We start from the raw sequence: 8976 nt of genomic DNA on the forward strand, positions 1-8976 counted from the left end.
TCTTAGTTTCCATGGGAAAACCCACGAAGAACTTATTTACTTGATTTAGGGTTTATTATGTCATCTTTGTAAACATTTTACATCGATTTCTTAACCTTCAATCCTGTTTAGAAAAGAAAACTCTTAGAACATTTCCAATTCATAACTCTTATGACGTCTTCTCAATTGCTTTGGTTGAGTTTCTGTTTAGTATATTCGCAATTGGTGTTCTATATATATCCTCAAAACGATATTTGTAAATCATTAAAGTTAATTTAGGATCGAACCATGGCAAGCAAAGTTTGATTCCTTCTTTCTAACACACATTTTAATTGTAGTGTTTCTGGATTGTGAATTAATTCAACAATTCCCTTTAGACGATCATTAATTTGAGTTAAATAATTTTCACAACAATCATATTGTGGTGTTAATTTGTTTATCTCGAACTGATTTTACATTTTACTTTGGAATTTTGAACATTTCAATGATTCCAAGCTTTACTTCATTAATTAATTATCGATATGTTTACTTAAATCGTTAGTAAAAGCAATGAAATAGTTAAATTTCTAGCTAATTCTTGAACTTATTGGTCCACACACATCATATGTATGAGTTCCAAAAGGTCATTAGCTCCTTCACCCTTTCAAATAAAAGGCGACTTGGTCATCTTACCTTATCAAGCATGACTTTTACTTCTCAAGTGATTCATAATCAAATTAGAAAAAGAGTCAATCCAATTGTGATCTTTGGATGTGCAAATGGTTTATGTGACCTAATCTTACTTTATTTTAAGTAAGTATATTTTAAATCATCTAATTTTGCTTTTGTGATCTACTTATATCAATGTCATAAATTAAATTAACTCATATATAGCAAAACAGAAAACAATTTATTACCTTGACCATGGATCAACACATGTCCATGCCAAGTAAAAACCAAATCAGTATTCAAACAAGAAAACAAAAATATTATCTCATTAAACCCCGGAAATAAGTCTAAATCATCATAAAAATTCAGAAATAAAACTATGAAGCTTTTCTTGGCCACTCGAACACTTCTAGTGCACCCTTTAGCTCCATTTCCTTGCTAGCTTCACTTCTTTGTTGTTTCTGCACAACATTAATAATGTTAAGCACTGCTACTTGGTATCACATACTTAAGTGAAAGTTAAAATGTTTATAACATAATACCTGAGGTGGATGCTCCATTTTTCTTGAGGAACTCAAGATATTTGTGGCAATTGCGCTTCCAATGCCCCTTCTTCTTGCAGTAAAAGCATTCACTTTCATCTGTAGCCTTGGCCTTTGGAGTTTCTTTAGGCTTTTCAGGATCCTTGGCAACTTTCTTGCCCTTGCCCTTAGCCTTTTGCCCCTTCTTCTTGAACCTCTTTCCCTTCTGAACCATGGGAACCTCTTTCTTAGGTTCCTTAGGGATTTGCTTCTCAGCACTAACCAACACAGAATGCAACTCATTCATAGTATTTGTTGTATTAGACATGTTAAAGTTCATGATAAATTGGTTGAAAGTTTTTGGAAGTGAGTGGAGAATGATGTCTGTTTCCATCTCATCACTGTATAGGTGCCCAGTTTTTCCATATTTTGAATAAGGCCGATCATTTTGAAAACACGATCATGAACTGTGATTCATTTCTCCATCTTACAATCCAGAATCTCTCGATGGAGCTCGTACCTCTTAACTGTAGCTTATTTCTTAAACAAAGCTTTAAGTTCTTGCATGATAGTATATGCATCCTGGTCCTCAGAACGCTTTTGAAGACTATCAGGCTCCATAGTAGCAATTATTAAGCAAGTGATAGCCACAGCCCTATCAAGTGCTTCCTTACGCTTACGGACCTCTGCTGCAATAGCATCCTGTAGACACCCAAATGTGTCTCCCTAAAACCAAACCCAGTGATGAATAGCTTTCACGTCATTTTATTATCGAACAAGGTGAAATGTGAAAAGCCTAGTGATGTGGTTGTTTTTATTAAAATATCTTTCTTTCTATTTTTGAAAATATTTCTTTTCTCACTCTATTTATGAAAATAGCCTGTCCAGTTTAGTTTAGTCCATGATAAGGGTCCAATAATAGTGTAGTTGGATTGGGCTCGAAAAGAGCTTTCCAACGATATATTATAAGCCCAATTCCGATGAATAATGAGGAAGTTATGGATTAAAATTAAATTTTGGCCCAAAATGAATTTTATATGCGACCCAATGATCTAGAGGAGGGACTATTAATTATTATTCCTAAGGTTATTAGGATTGATTTTAATCTTCTAGAATAATCTAGAAGGTTCTTTTAAATTCCAATGGAATTAGGATTGATAATTATATTTTAAAGAGTTTTATTTGGAATAAAATAAGTGTTTTATGATAAACTTGATTTTAGTTTGATAAACATGGTATTTGCTGCTTAATCATATTAAGAAGAGGATTCCGCGTATAAAGCGCGTTTTATCTTTTAATTAGCGCCAAACGACAGAGTCTGTCGCCAGACGACAAGGTCTGTCGCCTGGCGCTAATGTTTGTCGCCTGGAGCTGATGTCTAACAAATGCCAGGTTTATTTCGTATAGAACTTGAAGTATTTTCTATCGTTTTCGGACTATTTTTCTTATAAATAGGGTCCTAGACCTCCGTTTTCAAATCACCCAAAATTATCTAATTCTCTCTCTTCTCTCCCTTAAGCAATATCTTTTTTTTTCTCTCTCTCTAGCTTTCTAAACTAGGTTTTTCACAAACACCATACCGTATACATTAGTTCTAGACACACCTAGCCAAGCTCGAATTTGCCTTCGCCCTAGACGGGAAAGGTTGATAATTTTTTAGGGTTTGGTCCCAAATCTCTATTTCAATTATTTAATATAATTGTTTATTATTTTCATTGAATTTACTAACGCGTGTATTTTGTTATTAGAAAGAGATACGAGGCTTCGAAGTAAGTAATTTAATTACTTTAATTATTATTTTGATATAGAAATCATACTTTGATTATTTTGATTCCTAGTATCATGTTAGAATGTCTTTATGATTCCTAGTATCATGTTTAGGGTAATAACTAATATTTCTAATATCATGCATGTTTCTATGATGCTTCCTATTTTTTCTTTATGTCATGTTAGTATCATGTTAGGGTTAAAGATTTGATCTTTAATGCTTAGTGACATGCTAGGATTTGTTATTAATCTTGTTAGTATCATGCCTAGGATCTTGCTAATATTATTATTATGCTTTGATTATGATGATGATTGTTATTATTATGTTGCTTGATATATATTATTGTTGTTATTTCATGATCACGCCCTCTCTTGCAGGTTTAAAGGGAATTTGTACTTGTAATCATGCTTAATAAGATACTTAATAATCTTGTTTAGGTTAATATGGTTATAATTCAAGTGATCGCCAATAATAGTTTTGTTTGTGCATCAAATTCAACCAACATAGATTAAACAGGTTTAGGGTTAACCTATTGATTGTGTATTAGCCAGAAAGCGCACATGGATATGAGAAGAATAAAGTAGAGGCTTATTTTTAAGGCATGTTCAATCTCTTTTAAGTTGGATTTGTACCTTCATCCCCGAATATCCAGTTATAGTTCCAGACCACTATGAAGTTAGCGATCTCATGGATCGTGAAGGGGTGTAACCTTCACCCTGTGAACGGTTTACAAGTTCCTAAAACTTGTTGGCGACACTTTTACTCTAGCTTCCTTCCCTTTGGACGCCACCATACTTAAGTGTATGATCACAGTGGGGCTCAAGTGTGGGATGCTTGAAATATTCCCTACAGTTTTTGGCGACTCCACTAGGGAGGATTTCTATTTAATTCCTAAAATTTATTTTGGCAATAATTTAGAATGAGTAGATGAGACTCGAAAAGTTCTAAGTATTTCATGTGCGTAATTTTGATTAACATTATAGGCATATGCATAAAAAGGTCCGCATTAGAAAGACCATCCGTAATGCGTCAAAAACATAAGATCTTACACGTAGGAAACTAGGGAAATTTCTTTCACAACTAAAATCGAAATAACGCTGTGAAAAACTGGAAAATTCAAGATCAGAAAGCGGCCGAGGCATGAAGGAATAGCGCTGAGAAAACAGCGCCATCGCCAAGCGATGGCTCTATCGCCTGGCGACAGGCAGTGTTTTCTCGCGCCGAGTTCTTCCAATACCGAGCCAGAAATCTACCTTCTTGTTTCGACCAATCCTAGTAGTGTTTGCTCGGTTTTACTTCCTGATTGAGTTTTTTCCCTTTTTTCTAAAACCCATATGTGTTCTACATATGGCCACAACCCTCTGGGAATTCACTCTCCGTCTACCCAATCGAACGCTCCTGGCAACGAAGGGTACATCCGAGTTTGTTGAGTTCACCAAACCGTTGAAGCGAGTTTAACTCGCGGGGTCCCATCCACTCGCGCCAACCCTTCTAAAGGTAAGGCTTATGCGCTGTGCGTCTGGACTCATAACCATGGACCCTCTTTGACTAACCCATATCCTTGAAATTTAGAGAACTATAGCCATGGTTAGGTTGCAAACTTATTGCATCATATTGTGACTATTTGACTACTTGTGCATTATTTGCTTGTGCATAGCCTATATGTGTTTACACTAACCGTTTGTTTAACTTGTGAATGAGTCTAAATGAACTAATTAATGACGAAAGGACTTTGCTAAATTAATTAATTAATATAAATGATTAAAGCCTAAATAAATTGATCGAACTTGACTTAGTACGACTTTAGGCTTGTCCCTTTAGAGTAAAATACCGAAAACAGTCCTAGACCAATGTTCCAGCAATGACGTTTGGGCTGTAGCGCCACGCGCTAGTGATTAGTGCCAGGCGACAATGTTGTCGTTTGGCGCTGGTCTTTAGCATTTGGCGACAGTCCTGTTGCTCCGGCGGCAGTCCAGTTTTCTGCTCGAGTCTTCACGACAAGTCTAATTAATCAGTTTGCTTAATCGGTTTAATCAATTTATTAATGACAGTAGTCATGTTTTTAATTGAGTCTAAGCACATAGTCCCATGGTCTCACACAAGAGTCAAAGCATGTCACTCACACTCACTAGTCTTAGCACACACTTTGTGTATATGTCACCATGACCATGTTTTAGATTCATGCATGAGTCGTTTTTCCATCATTTGAGTTGGGGGCCTATTCTATTCCTAATTCTCCCATATTTCTCTAACATCATTTTTTGATCCATATCATTCTTCTTTAATCTCTTCTCATTTATTGCATGTTGAGTAGAGCTTGAAGTCAAAAATAAAATTTACCCCCAATTTCCGTTTCCACAGCACTTGGTCAAGGAGAGAAGGTTGTTTAATCAAGGATAACACTTTTGTCCAAGTACTACTTTTTGATAAATAGATTCGACAAAAGAGAAAAGCTAAGAAGATAATGGCGTCTCAGGAAGAAGTCAACGAAATTAGGAAGGATATGGCTAACATAACTGAAATGATGAAGGCTATGGCTCTTCTAATCAATGACCTTGTGAAGCAACAACAAATGGAGCTCATGCAAGAAAGCTTGAGCAAACTCTCCAATGACTATAGGTTCCAAGGCATTAGCTCACAAGGGGTTCTAGTGAACAAGGAGCTTCTTCCGCAGAAGTTCAATGCCAATGACATCACTAAGTTTAAGCCAACTGACAATCCTTATTTTCACTTAAGGGCTTTTGAAACTCTAATGAGCATTAAGGGAATTGATAGGAATATTTTTCACTCTTTGTTCTCACTATCTCTAGAAACCGTTTGTCAATGTTGGTTCTTTTTACTTGATAAAGAGAAGACTTCTACTTGGGATGGAATAATGAACGCTTTCATTGATAGATATAGTGCAAAATTCAAGTTGAAACAGACCATAGACAACTTGAGATGCTAAAGCAAAAGGAAAACGAAGGGTTCGCCTCTTTCTTTAACAAGTGGAGGGAAACTTCCGCTAATATGGTCGAGGTCCCTACTGAACAGAAGTCTGTAAGGATGTTCATCAAGAACCTTCAAGACAAGTATTCGAAGCATTTGAAATATCAACATAATTTGAATAATTTCAAGGCCGTCTATGACATAGGTATTGAATTAGAAGATGACCTTGCAAAGCAAAAAGCTACTAGCAATAGCAACAACAGTGGCTGGAAAGGAAAGAAGAACGACAATCCTTCTTCTTCTGAATACACCCACTCTAGTAACAATGTTAGTACCTTTGACCTAAATGAAGTCTTAGCTATGGATAATCAAGGATCTAAAAAGAAACCAAAACAGAGATCACGCCCATTGGAATGACTTATGATGTTGTTTTCGATCGTCTACATGATCGAGGATTAATCAAACCTATTGGCCCTACTGAAGATCCAACGCCAGAAAGGCGGTTTTCAAGATGGAATCCCAACTCTTATTTCAAGTACCATCAAGGAAATGGTCATACCTTGGATGAATATTACAGATTTCAAAATCTCATTCAAGATCTCATAGAACCAAACAAGATCCCATTGCCTCTAGCTAGCAAGAAGACCGGGTGATGATCAAGCAAACGACACAAGGCGAGCTTCAACGACAAGATCTCATGACCTCTTTTTCTTTTTTTATTTTTTCTATCCCCATTAAGTCTAGCATAGGCACCTTTTATTTTCCATTAGATTTATTTTTTAGGATCTTTCTTTTCCCTTTAATAAAATGAGCATTTATTTTCTTGCATATGATTATCGCATTGCATTGCATATATAAAAAAAAATCCATGTCGAACTAAGAACAAGGTATACTAATGATTTGAGGCACCCCTTGTAGCCATATCATATTACCTTTCACCCTTTAAATATACAATCCTTTCTTGATAAACCACTTTGAGCCTCGTCTAACGATAGACCTTTCTTTCTTCGACCCACATCTACCTAACCTTGGGATGGGATGGTGTGCAACTTATGCAATTTTCAAAGAACAAAAGCTTAATTAATTTCAAAAAATTAAAATAAAAAAAAAACAATAAAAGTGTACAAAAGGGCAAGTGTTCCAATATCTTTGATATGAATATATCTATGATAAGAACATGTCTCAGATTGCGTCTCTTATCGAGTGCTAGTTACCGTGCCTGAGAAACTTCAATGCCAAGTAAGTGATAGACCGCATGATCGGGATTGCCCACACTTATCAAAAAAAAATGCAAAAGAAAAGAGAAAGAGTAAAATATAAACAAAAGAGAGTTCAAAAGTGAGGAAATCTCGAGCATACGAATATAAAGATTTCAAAAGCAAGGTTGCACGCCTTAGGGGCTTATCCAGAGTCTTGAGCCTTTATCCCCTTCTCTTCAACCTTTAGCCTAACCACGTTACAACCCTTCAAAGACCTTTTTGAGGTATACACATACTTGTGCGAGGTTCGGCTAGAGCTACGTTCGGCCTGATTCCTAACGGATACGCACGCAACCTCTCATCGAGGTGCGGCCGTAATAAAAATGCATTCATATTCACATTCATGCATGCTCATATCAAGGGATCTCCTATGCTCATCCCTATCCATTTTGAGCTAGACTTAGGGGCTTGATCCCTACATTATTAGCTTACCTAGCCTAAGAGTCACCATTATTTGACTCTTTTCAAAAAAAATTTCCATACACTTAGCCTTTGCAGTCTAACTTTAGTATCACTTTCACACACATCATAGATACATGACCAAATAATCCTCCTCATAGGAACCCTTTGTCATGAAATCTTAACACAACGTTTTTAAGCATGCCTTGTCATATCAAAATCACTCATCACCGTATCACAAAGTATGAAGTACTTAGCCTTCGTGCCTAAGTTACCCAAATACTTTTATCATCGAGTCAACAATCGAGATAGCCTAGGATGTTATAATCCTTTCACCATGAGAAACAACATCAATCCATACATTTGATCAAACTCATTCAACATGCACCACTCAAACACTCACTTTGATTCTTTTTTGCGTCTTTCTTTTTCGGGAGAAAGTCGGTACCCTCCAAAAAAATGACGGAAAATTTTTGAATTTTTGCTTTTCTGCATTTTTGAGTTAAACAATCACAATACAATTCACACACGAGTCATGTACGTTGAGTCATGTCACCTCGAATTGAGTCTAACACATGTGTTAAAACACATTAAATCACAGAAGAGTCACACACGTGTCAAAAAACATTGAGTCAACCTCAAGTCAGTCAATCACCTTAGGTCAAAAACACCAGTAAAGTCTTTTGGCAATCTTTTGATTTTTAATGGATACAACCATTCAGCAAAGCTCCTGTTCGCAGCCAAACGAACGATCTCAACAAACATTCAAGCTATTTTGTTTAGAGACGCGTGGACGTATCATAAAGCTCTTTTGTTTAGAGATGCATGGGCATATCATTCAAAGCTCTTTTGTTCAGAGACGCGTGCACATTCCTTTCAAGCTCTTTTGCTCAGAGACGCGTGGGCATCCTATCAAAGCTCTTTTGTTCAGAGACGCGTGGACATTCCTTTCAAGCTCTTTTGCTCAGAGACGCGTTGGCATCCTATCAAAGCTCTTTTGTTTAGAGACACGTGGACATTCCTTTCAAGCTCTTTTGCTCAGAGACGCGTGGGCATCCTATCAAAGCTCTTTTGTTCAGAGACGCGTGGACATTCCTTTCAAGCTCCATTGTTCAGAGATGAGTGAACATTCCTCAAAAAGAAGCTCTTTTGTTTAGAGACGAGTGAGTATCAACAATAGCAAAGCGCGACCACAACATCAACAACAGTAAAACTGAAGATGGCTACAAGGAGTCACCTTCGACGACGTTCCCTAGGATGTGGAGAGTTGTCATAAACAATAGAAGATGGCTACAAGCGGAGTTATCTTCGATGGTGTTCCCTAATATGTGCAAGACTAAAACAGGAGAAATTGAAGGCAGCTACAAGCGGAGCAGTCTTCAGGAAATGTCCCCCAGCTTGAGGAAGATCGTCACACAAAATTGGTTACTCTAGAGACGTGTGCTTGACGGTGCAAGATACGTGTTTCTTAACT

Source organism: Chenopodium album, chromosome 10, assembly GCF_948465745.1.
Source record: "Chenopodium album chromosome 10, dcCheAlbu1.1, whole genome shotgun sequence".
Classification (NCBI taxonomy): Eukaryota; Viridiplantae; Streptophyta; class Magnoliopsida; order Caryophyllales; family Amaranthaceae; genus Chenopodium; species Chenopodium album.